This window comes from Neofelis nebulosa, chromosome 1 (assembly GCF_028018385.1).
Source record: "Neofelis nebulosa isolate mNeoNeb1 chromosome 1, mNeoNeb1.pri, whole genome shotgun sequence".
Lineage (NCBI taxonomy): Eukaryota > Metazoa > Chordata > Mammalia > Carnivora > Felidae > Neofelis > Neofelis nebulosa.
In genome coordinates this window covers 125,017,445-125,029,969 of record NC_080782.1, presented here as the reverse complement: position 1 = coordinate 125,029,969, position 12,525 = coordinate 125,017,445, and the positions used below count along the sequence as shown (strand labels likewise).

The 12,525-nt window shown below is 39.0% G+C and overlaps 1 protein-coding gene across 9 annotated transcripts in view; it reads right to left on the bottom strand.

The window, feature by feature from the left end:
* SIL1 (SIL1 nucleotide exchange factor) overlaps nucleotides 1–12,525 on the bottom strand; it is a 308,739-nt gene that overhangs the window by 61,226 nt on the left and 234,988 nt on the right. The window lies entirely within an intron of this gene.

Genomic DNA, 12,525 nt, shown 5'->3' with positions numbered 1-12,525 from the left:
GGTACTTGATAGCAAATCTGTCAAAAATCTGCTTTCACAGCCCCATCTTTGCATAGTTTCATGACATCGCTAGAAAACATTTTCATTTCTTTTTTAATTTTTTTAAGTTTATTTGTTTATTTTGAGAAAGAGAGAGACAGAGAGAGCAGGGGAGGGGCAGAGAGGGGGAAAGAGAGAACCTCAAGCAGGCTCTGCATGGTCAGCAAAGAGCCCAATGTGGGGCCCAAACTCAAAATCTGAGATCATGACCTGAGCTGAAAACCAAGAGTCAGATGCTTAACCAACTGAGCCATCCAGGTGCCCCTAGAACATTTTTTTCTTAATCATCCTGCTTGAGATTCAGTGGGCTTTTTGAATTACAATTCATGTCTTTGATCAATTTTGGAAAAGTATCAACCAAACCTCTTTAAATAAAGCCTCTCTCCCATTCTCTTTATCCTTCGAGAACTCATGTTATACTTTTCGTTCTATTCTCTTTATCTCTTAACCTCTTTTTTCCCTTTTCATTTTTCCATTTCTGTCTCTCCATGCTGTACTTTGGATAATTGTCAATTCTGTATTCCAGTTCACTTAATTATTCCTCAGCTGTGTCTATCGAGTTATTTGCCTTATCAATACTTAATTTTTAACTGCAATTATTATATGTTCCAATTCTAGAAGGCCTATTTGGATCTCTTCCAAATTTTGCTGGACATTGTCATTTTTGACAGTACATTATTCTTTACTCATACTTTTGATAAAATCTTTTATTTCTTTGAATATAGTAAGAGAATTATTTTATACTTTGTACCCTCAGAATTTTACTACCTATAGTTTCACAGGTCTGATTATGTTGCTTCAGTTGTCTTTTACAGATAATGCCTTATTTTTTGGACTGTTTTGTGATATTTTTATTGTAAGCTCCTAATCATTGGAATATTTTCTTTGTGGAGATGCTTTCAGGCCTATATTTAAGATGTATTCTTCCAGGGGCACCTGGGGCTCAGTTGGTTAGCATCTAACTTCCGCTCAGGTCATGATCTCACAGTTCGTGAATCTGAGCCCTGCATCTGGCTTTGTGCTGACAGCTCAGAGCCTGGAGCCTGCTTCGGATTCTGTGTCTCCCTCTTCTCTCTGTTCCTCCCCTGCTTGCTCTCTCTCTCTCTCTCTCTCTCTCTCTCTCTCTCTCTCTCCCTCTCTCTCCCTCCCTCCCGCTTGCAAAAATAAATAAAGATTTTTTAAAAATTAGAAAAAAAAGACATATTCCTCCAGGGGTGCCTGGTTGGCTCAGTTGGTTCAGTGTCCAACACTGGCTCAGGTCATGATCTCACAGTTTTCGAGTTTGAACCCTGCGTCAGGCTTGCTGCTATCAGCACAGAGACCACTTCAGATCTTCTATTCCCCTCTCTCTCTGTCCCTCCCCTGCTGGCACTCTCACACTCAAAAATAAATTTTAAAACATTTTAAATAGTTAAAAAAAAAAAAAAAGATGTGTTCCTCCAAAGAGGATTTATATACATGTTTCTATTAGTAACCTGCAAATTTTGCCTATTGGGAACATTTTTTTTTAACTTATTCTTATGTAAACTTTCATACAGACTGAAGTAGACAAAGAATGGTATGATAATCTTGCCCAGACCCATAACTCAGCTTTTAAAATTATGAAGTCATGGACAGTCCTGTTTCATCTATACCCCCACCCATGCACTTACACATTTCCTCCATACAAGCATAAAGCAAAACTCACACATCCTATCATTCTACTCATAAATTTTTTGGTATGTTTCTCTAAAATGACTTCAAAAAACACATAATACCATTTCACATTAAAAACTTTTAACAATAATTCCTCAGGATTATTAAATACTAAGGAATTGTTTAAATGACTCCAATTATCTCAATTTTTTAAGAGATTGCTGATTTGGTCAGGATCTAAATACAGTATAATTGTTTGATATTTATCTTAATTATCTTTTAATTTACAGGCTTCATTCCATTTTTTCTTGTAATTTGTTTGTTGAAAAATTCAGTAATTCTACAGTTTCAAACAGTCTAGGTTTCTCTGATTATGTGTCCATTACATCACTTAATATAGCCCCTGTCCCCAGTATTTCCTTTAAATTAGAAGGTGGATCTTGATCAGATTCAGATTTGATTTTCTATCCAGATGACTTCATGGGTGGTGGTGTGTACTTCTATAAGAAGGCATGTCCAAGTCAAGTTCCCTAGAAAATAGATTCTAGGACTTGTAGGCAAGTGGTTTACTACCAAGTGCCCTTGGGAACATTATCTTTGAGGGACGAGGGAATCAAGATTAGGCAATGAGAGAAGGTGGACTGTGATGCAGTTCCAGAAGAGGTCTCACTTGATCCCACAGGGAGCTCTAGAGATAGAATAGTTTTTCAGAGTTGTCCCCTTTGAGGCAAGGGTAGAAGTCCTTTAAACCTCTGGCAGCAAGTGGGCAGCCCCAGAAAGAGGCCATAACCTTGGGTAAAGTAGGTTCATTCTGGGTTAATTCTTGGAGGAACAGAATCATGAGCCTTGAGTAGCTAATACTCCCAGACTTGTGGAAATAAATGCCTTGGCTGGTCTTGAAGGGATATCTGGAAGTACATCACACCGTCCATTGCAAGGCATATAATGTTCGATTCCATTTCTTTGTGGGATGTTAGCAGCCACTGATGATCATTGCCAAGATCCAATGATTCATTAAACATTATAAAATGGTGATATTCTAACTCCAGTCTTCCTTTTTTAGCTAGAATTTCTCTGTCAAGATGAACTTCCCTTCATCAACTATTTGAGTACACTGAAGTTTCTCATCATATGGAAAGGTAGGATAAATGCTTTATTTTTTCTATTTATTTGGTACTTTTCATTAGAAATTGGTTTCCCACCCAGTAGCCTCCAAAGATGATTAATGAAATAGGCTAATTTTTTTAAACATGATGACGAACTTGGGGATATAGATATAGATATAGATATAGATAGATATAGATATAGATGTATAGATATAGATATAGATACAGATATAGATGTAGATATAGATATATAGATATTTGATTTATATATATATATATATATAGATTTGATTTGCTTTAATTCATTGCAGTTATGATAGCCAATGGAAACTATTTCATGTTGACTAATGAGTCCTTGACACAAGACCCTACTAAGTGTTTCAGAGGTTCCTTATTTTCTATTATGACAAGATATTCTCCATCATTTTGTACATGTCTTAGTCCAAACTTGACATCTGCAATTTCTCCAAGAAATCACAGTTCCTTTTAGTGGAAAATCTAATTTTAGACAGAAATGGTATTTAGAAAAGACAATCTAGAGTGAGAATTGATCATTGTTATTGGGTTTAACTTTTTACCTAATGGAAAGAGCAAAAAAACAAAACAAAAACAAAAACAAAAAAAACCCAACACTTTTTAAGGAAAAAAATTCATCATGAGTTCATACTAGTACTTCCAACTCAAAGTCAGGACTAAGGGGGATTTTACACAATCTCCAATTTTACATTAGTATTTCCCTTCTGTCATGCTGAAAATCCTGGTTCTCAGAGAAACCAGCATAATTATTCATCTGTTTCATCCCACAATTCAGTCTCAGAATAACAACACCAACACTTCCATCAACACTAAGATATCTGAAGTTTTGCAGGCTTTTTTTGCCTTTAGGATATATCCAAATAGAGATGTACAAATTATTGGGTTTCAAAATCATACAAAATAGTTCTCCCTGTGTGATTATGCCACCAATTCTATAGATAGATTCAACTGTTTCATTTAGCTCTTAATTTTTATACTTTGAGTTTTTTAACTATATAAAATATCTGCATAACTGGAAAGTCCCACTCCCTATAACATAACCATCTATCCTTCATTTTTAAAAATAGAAGCATATGCACACGATTAATAACAGTTATTCATACTTTACCTTTTTCTAACAACGTATCCTAAAATGTGTCACAATAGAAATAGTCTATATTATATAAAAATATTCTTTGAGCCTTTCTATGACCATGTAGTACTCCATGCAGTAAGTTATATAATTCATTTGGTCAGTTTCCTAATGATGGACATTCCTGCATTCTGCTATTACAAAAAGCAAATGCATAATGTTATAATGAGTGCTACCATGAATAATGGTGAACACACATATCATTTCATATTTTTACCAATGTACTTTAGGGATAGAATTCTGGGAGTAGAACTATCATTATTTCAAGGGGAGAAAATAATAAGCAATTTTGCTAGGTACTGCCAAATTTCTTTCAATAAGGACTGTACCATTTTATAGTTCCAACAACAACATATGAGAACCTATTTCATGACAACTTCACAAAACAAGTATGCTATCGTTTGGATTTCTGCCAATCTGTAGGTGAGAAACAGTATCTTGGTATAGTTTTAATTGGTTTTTCTCTTCTTATGAGTGAGCATTTTTTCACATGGTTAAGCCATTTACATTTTTTTTTAATTCTGCGAACTGTGTGTGTCTAGCCCATTTTTCGGTAGGGTTATTATTAGTTGTGTTTATTCTCTATTTTTAGGTGTTCTTTATAAATATTAGGAGTATTAATGCTATATCTGTAATATAACTTGCAAACATTTTTTCCAGTTATTTATTGAGACCATTTTAGCCTAAATTCACAGCTTGACAATTTTCAGGCCACAAAAGGAATATGATTTCCACCCCAAATGCACTCTAGGGCTGGCTTGGGTGAGGAATTTTCTGGGGAATTTTTCTCCCTTCTATTCAAAACCAAATTGTCTTAATATCTCCTTTTGAGTAGATTTTCATTTTTCTATTTCTTCTTTTCATGGGCTGTAGGCTTTGTCTCCTGTCCCCCAGTTTACAAAGCCATGAAACCAAAAGCTCTTGGCCACTACAGAAGGGCAATGTCCCGACGACTGTTCTAAGTTTCAGTTTTCCTTATTCACTTAGGATTTGTGTTTTCCATTATATTTGTCTTTAGGACTTCTCTCACTTCCTTGCAGGGCTACCACATAAAGAATATGATGTTATTAATTTCCCATTCCGTTATACAAAGCAGTGGCCCTACAGTTTGTTGGGTGATTTGAGCATTTAAGGAAATGTTTATATGCTTATTAATCCAGCAACTTCGGGTATTCTGAACCAAGAACGCTTCTCGGGAAATGTGAACCACCACTTGCTAGATACAGAAGTCTCCAGGTTCCCCATTTCATTTTGTTTACATCTTACATTATTGTTTACATCTTAATTACAAATATAATATAGATTCATTGGAAGAAAAATCACACAAAACAGAAATAAAAAGCTTCCCTGCTGTTAGTGGCTTCATTCCTCCTACCAATTCTTGGTGATTTCAGCTTTTAAGTTAGACCATTTAGTTTGTACCATGAAACACTCTAAAACACTCTCTCTAAAGTTCTGTGGGTACCACAGAATTGGGAACCAGTTTCCACTCTCAAGAAGCTTTCAATTCTATTAGGGAAACAGGAAAGAACTGGCATACACAGAGAATTACAGGTATTTAAGAGTTGGTTTAGGAGTCCAGACAAATGCTAATAAAGTTGAAAGGAAAAACTTTGTGGACTGGAGTTAGGCAAGGAAGAAATTAAGAAGGAGGTAGTCAATAATGAAAAAAATTGAAGGCAGCTAGAGGATGTGGAGGAGGCAGGGGCACATCACAGAGATAGATTCAAAAGAAATGCTCAAGGGACAAGTTAATTAAGCCAAGTGGTACCTCCCTACCAGAATGAAGTCTTGATTTCTGCAGTAGTCAGAGTGGCTAGTCAGGCTTAGAGCTCATTCTCCATTTGTCATTAATTGCCATTTGAAAAAATTTATCAGACTTTGAATGCAGCCTTAAAAGCTACAGCTATCCAACTGTCTAGGGCCAATCTTGGCTAATATGCTAATCAATTTATCAGATATAAAATTGTTTGGGCACCTCCCCTGTCACTAGAGGAGTGTGAAAAATTAGTTCTTGGAGTCAAGAGATCAGAACTACTCCTTAGAGTCACATTTGGACTTTTATCAAACGCTGACATCTCCAACGTCTGACCTCATCCCAATCTCTAATCTATTTTCTGGGCCATCAGCTGGGACTGGGAGTTGGGGGGGTGACACATACTTATTTCCACAACTCAACTTTAGATTTTAAAGGGTCAAAGAATGGTATCTGAATCATCCACTGTTACACCATTAATAGTAACAACAGCACTCACCACACCACCCCCATGTGGAAAAACATTTCATTTCCTGGGTACAAGCTTTTTCTTTTGTTTCTTCATTTATTCTTTCGGTAATTATTTCCTAGCTCTCAGTACGAGGTTCTGTGCTATATACTAGGGAGACAACCAGATTGGGATAGAAAGCAAATCCTATCCTTCTCATACAGTCTAAGGTTATCAACAATAAACAGGTAATCAAACAAAGATATAACCGCAAATTGAGATGAATGCTGTGAAGAAGCAAAAGGAATTTAAGAGGAATTTAAGATACGACAGAGAGAGCCTGGAGATTTTATTAATACGAATATGTTCAGTTGCAAGTAACATAATAAATACTACCACTGATTTTTTATTTTTTTTTATTTTTTTTTTTTTAATTTTTTTTTTCAACGTTTTTTTATTTATTTTTGGGACAGAGAGAGACAGAGCATGAACGGGGGAGGGGCAGAGAGAGAGGGAGACATAGAATCGGAAACAGGCTCCAGGCTCCGAGCCATCAGCCCAGAGCCTGACACGGGGCTCGAACTCACGGACCGCGAGATCGTGACCTGGCTGAAGTCGGACGCTTAACCGACTGCGCCACCCAGGCGCCCCTACCACTGATTTTTTAAAAACAAAGACATTTATCTCTCCCGAAAGAAGTATGGAAGTAGACGGTTCCTAAATCAGTATAGTGGCTACACTCTATCATAAAGGACTCAGTCTCCTTCTATCTTTTCCCCTCTTTTATTTCTGTGCCTCAGCATGTTGACTTTTTGTCCTTGGGCTTCTCACCTCACTAATCTAAACTGCTATACTTCTAAGACAACTGCAATCAAGGAATAAAGAGGTGGCCAGAGTCTCCTTGCTTTCTTTTTAACTAATCGCTACACCCAACATGGGGCTTGAACTCAAGACCCCAAGAGCAAGAGTCGCATGCTCTACTGACAGCCAGCCAGGTGCCCCTGGACTTTTTTTTTTTTTTTTTCAACGTTTTTTATTTATTTTTGGGACAGAGAGAGACAGAGCATGAACGGGGGAGGGGCAGAGAGAGAGAGAGACACAGATCGGAAACAGGCTCCAGGCTCCGAGCCGTCAGCCCAGAGCCCGACGCGGGGCTCGAACCCACGGACCGCAAGATCGTGACCTGGCTGAAGTCGGACGCTTAACCGACTGCGCCACCCAGGCGCCCCAGCCCCTGGACTTTTTATAAGAGAGCAAAATCCTTCTGAGAAGCTTTCTAAGCAAACATCTCTTTATGTCTCTTTGGTCAGAGCTGGGTCACATGCACATCTCTATATCAATCTACATCCACAGAGATTGGGATTAGTGTGCTTGGTTTAGATTATTCATTTCCTAGCAGTAGGAGAGTGAACACTCCCTCTCTGAACATGTTGCTGTCCTCACAATTATCCAAGTTCCTTAAAATAGATCTTAAAAAAAGGGAAATCATTTTTTAGTAGACACAATAGTGAAAATAAAAATCCAAAAGATTCATTCACCAAGTAAGTAACTAAATAGAGACAAAGACGACTCAAACATCCCTCAAAAGTTTCAAGCTTGGGTAACTACAACAATCACATTGCCAAGAATAGATAAAAAGAGAATGTGGGAGGAAAAACTTAGTTTGTGAGAGAGACAGAAAGTAATTCCACTTTTTTCTCCTTGAGTTTGAGGTGCAATTAGACTGGTAGAAATGGAGGATGAGACTTGAGGGAAGAGCTAGACTTCAACATTCATACTGGAATCATCCACAATGAGGCAGGATTTGAAACCATGGGGATAGACAGAACCATTGGTACAGAAAAGGGAGAGAGCAAAGGGAAAATGTCAGAAAAAAATCTTGGTGAATAGCTATAATTAGGAAATAGTAACGTGATGATGTTGCCATAAAAGGAAAAGGAGAGGGAATAATTAATTTCAGAAATACAAGAATCAAAGGACCACAATCACATGGCAGCCAAGAAGTTTCTTTTTTTTTTTTTTTTTTTCAATATTTTATTTTTAGGAGCACCTGGGTGGCTCAGTCAGTTGAGCGTCCAACTTCGGCTCAATTTATGATCTCATAGTCTGTGAGTTTAAGCCCCGCGTCAGGCTCTGTGCTGACAGCTCAGAGCCTGCAGCCTGCTTCGGATTCTGTGTCTCCCTCTCTCTCTGACCCTCCCCCGTCATGGTCTGTCTCTCTCTGTCTCAAAAATAAATAAACGTTAAAAAAAAAAGATGTTATTTTTAAATAATGTCTACCCAACACAGGGCTCGAACCCACACCCCCAAGATCAAGAGTTGCATGCTCCACTGACTGAGCCAGCCAAGTGCCCCAAGAAGTAGTTTCCAAAGGAAAGGAGTGATTCACATTGTTGACTGCTACAGAGATGTTAATGATTCCAAAATACTCTTGAAAATTTTCAGGAATGGTAGGAATATAATGCTCATGTGCACTTAATTGGATCCCATTCTTTTAATGAGTTTGGAAGGGAAGGAACATATAGGTTGTCATGCTGGAGGCAACAGTAAAGTGGTAGTGGTAAGGATCCACTGGATAAGTAATTGAGAACATTGTGAGCTAAGAGGAAGGAGCCTGGAGAGAGGGGAGAGGGTGAGGAACACTGATGGAAGGGGGAAATAGATGTACAGAGGCTGGTACGTTAAGGCTAAAAGCCAGGTTCAGCAGTAGAGATGAGAATGTGAATAATGGAAGTAGTCAGAGAACATAAGATATTGAAAAAAATGGGAAATGAATTTCAAGGTATGTAGTGAATAACAGAAGTAAGGATAAAGGTCAAGAGAGGGGAGAATGTTAATCCCCAGCAAACTCATAAAAGCCATCAAGAAAGAGAAGAGAAGATGTAGATGGGCACTGAAATTCACTAAGGATGGCAGGATAAACATCTGGAAGCTGGAGGCCAACAGGAAGAGATGGGACTCGGTGATAAGACACTGGCCAAATGGCAAAAAAATGAATTGGTAAAACTTTAGTGGGAAGAGTATAACTGAGGAAACCAGAAAGACAAGAAAGCATGGCGTAAGGAGTACAGGGTCAGGAGCGGGGGAGACATTCATTTTATAAGGAGATGTAACTAACATAAAATCTGCTAAGGAGGTTCCTAGGCAGATGACCAGAAGAGACAGGATAGAACAGAGTCCTATTCCAGGGATCCATCATAACAGAATTTAATTGCAGTATGACTGAGGGCACAGGTACATCCCTTTTTGTACCAGGCACTGGTCCATGACCCCTACGAACTGTGGAGAGTTCAAACAGAAGTACTGCCTTCAGTGAGAACCTACAACCCCATATAATTGCATAATAACGCATACATATGCAGATGAGAATGTGAATTACTAAAGATGGATACAGAACATGAAAACGATGGAAAAAGGGGCACGAGAACAGCAAAAGCCAGCGTTCCCTGGGGCAAGCACACCAATTTCTTGATAATTTAACTCCTGACAGATAAAAGGTAAAAGCTACACATAGGGAGGTAAGAGGAAACAAAAGAAGGTAGCCCGCACTTTGGCAGAGAAGCCAAAGTATTTCTTACTTTGAGAAATAAAACTGAAACCAGATTACAGGAGGCTGCATGGCCTCTCAAATTCACTAGGCCTTTCAGAGACTTCTCACGCACAGAAGCACAAATTACTTGTCCAGAATGCCAGAGATTCCTGGTAAGTCAGACTGTACACAAACAGACCCAAGTGCCCTTATGAGATGATATCAGGTCAGAGAAAGGCCAGTGAAAATAACTGACTTGAAGAATAAAAAAGGAGGCAGAACAGAGAGAGAAGGAAAGAGAGGGAGATGGGGGGAGGCAGGGGGAAGGGGCAGTGAGATGGGGAAGGAAGAAAGAAACCATGAAAAAATGAAGCTGCCAAAGGCATCAGACCCCAATCTCCCTATCTCTGCCTATCTTCTTATGCAAGAGAGTGACCAGTCTTATACAAAGGCAACAAACAGCAAAAAATGAGTGTCTGTGACCCATACGTAAGTGTGAATAATATTTAAGTAAGGGAACAGGGGCCATGTAACATTCACTGGCCATGTCAATTACATTTACGTCAACTCTTTCTTCTTGATCTTGTAATAATTGCCTCATGTTTAACACAAGGCAAGATATCTCTTTATCCACAGAAATGTGTGTGGAGGCTTTATTAAGCAATTAACCCAAGTAGGCAAATAAACACCCTCATGAAGCATCAAGATTAGCACCAAGATATATATGTGGTAGGACATAAGCAGAGAAGAAAATTAGGAAGATAAAGGTTTATACTGTGAAAACAAAAGAAATAAAAATTGCCTTACAGTGAAAACTCAATAGTAAAAAGGACACATAGTGAACATGATGATGTTATACCCCTTATCACCGACAGGAGCTTTATAATCGTTTTCACAGGACATGTTGTATATTGTGTTATTTCATATTCACTCAACCTTCTGTGATGCAGAGAACAGCTATCATTGTTTTTAGTTAACAAATGAAAAAGTGAGGCTTTGGGGTCCCTGGCTGGCTCAGTCGGTTGGGTGGCTGACTTTGGCTTGGGTCATGATCTCACGGTCCATGGGTTCAAGCCCTGTGTTGGGCTCTGTGCTGACAGCTCAGAGCCTGAAGCCTGCTTCAGATTCCATGTCTCCCTCTCTCTCTCTGCCCCTCCCCCACTTGCACTCTGTCTCTCAAAAATGAGTAAAAATATTAAAAATTAAAAAAAAAGAAAAAAAGAAAAGGTGAGGCTTAGAAAGGTGAAATCACTTGACCGTGGGCAATCCATCAGTAAAGAACAGACACTGGACTTGAACCTAGATCTTCTGACTCTTGGTGCTGTGGTCTGACTGGTCATCCCAAATACTCGAACTTCTGGACTGAGCAGCATTCTTGCCCATAAGCAGAAAACAAGGAGGAAAGATGCCTAAATAACACTGAGACTATGTTTTCAACATGCTCACTATCCCTTGAATGCCCTCTTGACAAAGAGCAAGCTCAACCAATCACACACTGTGTGTGTGTGCACGTGCGTATACACGCGTGGTATGTGTGTGCATACCTGTATGCCGGGGGCAGGTAGGGAGCTGCAAAACCAACACTTAGGACATCAACAGTAAGTCATGAATATCAGGTTAGAGCACTGAAGCCTGCCTCTCTGTATGGAAACAGTTACCTTGCATCAAGTTCCTCTTTGCATAAAACAGTGACATTTTCATGATGTTTAGGAGCCTGCTTTTGGCTTCCAAAAGCTCTGGCGCCATACCATACTGTCACTGTAACTGCCCTCCAGTGAGCCATCAAAAGCTTGGCTAGAATATTTTAAATACAGCAGTTTGCTTGCCACCAAAACACTAAGTTGTGATATTTTATATTTATCTCTATTTAAATTTTAGTGATGCTGCATAAATGTTAACGTGGTCTTATGCTAATACAATCACAGAGAAGTCTTAATAATACCATGTACTGGCACACCCCCAGGGTGAGTTATGGCCTGCTAACCAGACCTAATGCATGCTTCTCAAGTCATTTAGTTAGTTTCTTTTAAATAAGATGTGACATCAAGAATGTTACACAGTTTCCCCCAAGAAATGAGTTTCCAGAAGCAATGGCAAGGGACATTTGCTCATATTCAAAGTAGAAAGAAGGTACTTGGGATTACAGGAAAGAATTCCATAAAGAGTCTGGGGAGAGAGCTTACTAATGTTTGATTTAGTTATTTCATGGCTTTTGAGAAACAAAAAGTGAGCCTCAGTAAGTTCTCAAGCTTTTAAAGCCCTGAAGATAAGACCCTGGACTTCTCTCTAGGGCTGAAATCACAATGTTACCAATGACAAACTCACAGTTTCTCTACCATTCCAGTGGATGCACATGCAAACATTTCCTTGGGCTTCCGAAGAGCCTGTCTAGGCCTGGTAGACGAGACTGAGGGAGGTGGAGGGCCCTGGAAGCCACAGCCTTGACTGTCAACAATACAACCACAGGATAACCAGGGCTTGAAGATCAAGGCACGTTAGCCATAAGGGACACAAAGACGTGCAGTGTGCTCAACCTTCCCTCATGCAACAATTCTTCTAGCCTTCCCAGCTTTGCCCCTCAATTTACTAAAAAAAGATGCTGAAGCCTTTCACAATGAGAAGGCATCAGAGATTCTGATTAAACGACAATAAACATGGATGGAAGGCAAAGGAAATCTTTTCAAAACAAAGCCTGCAATCGTAGAAATGTTCAAAATAGCCTTTCTGCTGCAACATCTTAATCCCAGCACTCAAGCAGAACAACCCCTAATAGCCACCACCCATGCCCGTGCAGCAAGATCCAGAATACTGGTTATTTTAGAGGCACAGGAACAGATAGGAACA